The following is a 2962-nucleotide window of genomic DNA, read 5'->3' as shown; positions in this document are numbered from 1 at the left end:
TTCCACCTGCCTTTGTTTCCCGTGGGGCACTGCCCTGTCTGGCTGCCTGTCAATCAAGCTGACTCCTCTCAATGGTCCTGGGAAGATGAAGGTTGAGGCCAACCATCCTCACCCACGTGGGCCTGGGTTCTCTTGTCCTTGAACAACAGCGGGGGTGGCTCTGGGTCTCCTGGGCTCCAGGGTGAGCCTTGGGCCCTCGGGGAGGTCCCTTCTGGGGCCCTGGGGTCCCCTCTCGCTGGGGGGCTCCCTTGTGTTTACTCCTGTGGTCCCTGTGGGGACCTGCGCTGGCTGAGCCCAGCTTCCACCAGAATCGCCACCAGGATCAGCAACACCACGCCCACCAGGCCCAAGCGGATGCTGTTCTCCACCGTGTAATCCCGGGAGGCGGGGCCTGGAAGCAGAGGGCAGTGGTCACTGACAGGTGGACAGGGCCAGGTCAGGCCAGACCCTAGGAGGCTGGAGCGCCTTCTCAATGGGGGGGACCTGCCCCTTCCTCTACACCCCTGTGCACACTCCCCGATGGCTGAGCTGTCTGGGAGGCCATTTCTGTGGGTGAAGGTGTCACTTCTGTTGGTGGGAGGGTGAGGGCAGGGCGTGTTGCTAGGAGACAGAAAACGGTGACAGACGTCTCAGGCAGCTGCTCCCCTTCTCTGGACGCCCTGCCTCCTAATTCCCCCAGGGAACCTCCCTCCATGGGGAGCACCCAGGCCCCGCCCCAGGAATACCTCCACCTTCAACACCTCAGGAGCCCTAGGTGCACGTCCCCAGGTGCCACAGCCAGTCTCCTAGAGGACCCCAGGGCAGGCCCAGCTGCCAAATGGAAACCTGCATTTCATCAAACTCCAGCGGGGAGCTAGCGCATCTCCCTCCTGGCTCTCACCCCCCCTCACTCCCCACCCCCCGCCAGGGGTGAACCGGTCTCTTGCTGTTAAGGATGTAAATGTCACTGCCCTCCCTGTGTGCCCCACAGTGAGAGAGTCAGAGCCCCTGCCCACGGCCACCCCACTGCCCACTGCCCAGCAGAGTCCGAAGAGGGGACACCCAGGCTTTGGTCCCCTCCCCAGCCCACGATCAGGGTGAGAGTTGAGGTCCCCAGGGGCTCCCCTGAAAGGGTCCAGGAAAGCACTGAGCCCAACTTCTACTTTGCCTGCCCCACTCACCTGGCCCTTCACCGCCCACAGCGCCATCACCTGGCCTCTTTCTCTGCACCTCCCAGTATAGACGACGCCCCTGAAACCCCCCAGAAAGGGCACCGGGAGACGTGGTACCCCGGTGGCACCCTCTCTGCTTCCACTTTTCTGCGGGGCTGGCCCCCCCTCAGAACGTCCCGCCATCCTCCCTACATTAGCACAGAGCAGCTGGTCCTGGCCCATGGACACACAGGGTGGGAGCGCCCTGACCCGGCCACAGGGTCACAGGGCCTGGACTCTGAGCTCACCTCACCCAGCCACTGAGCCACCCACAGTCCCCTGGGGCAGGGAGGGTCACAGGGTCAGGATCAACTGGGTGGACACCTCAGGCCTGGTGGATGGGGGTCACCACAGGGCATGTGCTCCCACCCATGGATGTCTGAGTCACAGCAGGATGTAGAGACAGGAGAGCGAAGTCACTCAGTTTTCAAGGAAGGATTTTCCCTCCCTCCCAGCTCCCTCTCTCCTTCCTTCCTTCCTCCCCACTCCCCCCCTCCCTCTCCCCTCCCTCCCTCCATTCCTCTCCATGTCCTTGCTGGACCCTAATTCCAGTTCATCTCAGGCTCTGACCACACCAAGCCCGGGCCAGCCTCATCCAAAAAATGCCTGAACCATCGCACAGCACTGGTCAGGGACCCCATGAACCACGGGACTTGACCAAGGAGGGCGGACCCCAGGGGACACATTGCCTGGGCCCCACAGAGCCTGGCCAGGGGAAAGGGCAGGGCACCACCATCCTGAGGGGAAGGACTCAAGGCCCCATGAAGGGGTCTGTCCCCACCTGGTGGCTGGAAGCTCAGGCCCCACACAGCCCATCAGGGACTACTCTGTGTCCCCTCTGACCCGAGGCTCAGGGTCCAGGCCATCCTGGTGTCCAGATGAGACCTACTCCAGGGCCCTGATCCGAGGGCCATGTGTGCAGAGGGAGGAGAGCCCAGGGCTGGGGCTGAGCAGGAGGGCAGGGAGCCCGAGGACAGAGACACAGCTGTGACAGGGTGCAGGGCGCCGGGACCAACCTGAGGGCGGAGTAGAGACGTCCTCCTTTGTCACCTTCAGCTGTAGGGCCTCACTGCGCTCAGACCAGTAGTAACCTTTACGATAGAGGCAGAGGTAGCTCCCAGCAGTGTCTTTACTCTCCGAGACGAAGAGGAATCTGGCCTCTGTCCCCTGTGAACCATCTTGAGACACACTTTTCTGATCAGGGCGTACAGATCCTCCTTCCTCCTCCAGGCGGAATAAGTCAGCCCCAGCTGGGCCCCGGCACACCAAGGTCACAGGCCGTCCCCGGGGGACCACAGGGCCTGGCTCGGCCCTGAGGGAGGGTTTGGGCCAGACCCCTGGGAGGAAGCAGAGCAGGATCTCAGTCTCCATCATGAGGAAATCTCCAACCTCACACCTCCCGTGTTCTAAGTGTATATGTCAATGGTTTAGTATAAACTCACAGAGCTGAGAAACCCTCACCACAGCCCAAATCTACACCATTCGCACCATCCCTTCCCCAAACTCCACTCCTCTACCCCCTCCAGGAAACGGAATCCTCATCACTCCAATGACTTCTCCAGGTGACACAAGTTCTGGTGACATCGGGAGCATTTGTCAGGGGGACATGGGAGATGTCAGAGCAGACTGGGGCCCGGGGCATGTCTCCCTCCCCACAGTCACTCTCCAGGGGGACAGACAGGGCTGGGAGGGAGGCGGAGGATGAGGTTGAGGGACTCACTCACGGGGACTGGGACGCTGGAGTCTGAGAGGGTGGGAATGACCTGGCTGGG

Source organism: Myotis brandtii, unplaced genomic scaffold (assembly GCF_000412655.1).
Source record: "Myotis brandtii unplaced genomic scaffold, ASM41265v1 scaffold9164, whole genome shotgun sequence".
Taxonomy (NCBI): Eukaryota; Metazoa; Chordata; class Mammalia; order Chiroptera; family Vespertilionidae; genus Myotis; species Myotis brandtii.
This window is presented reverse-complemented; position numbering follows the sequence as displayed.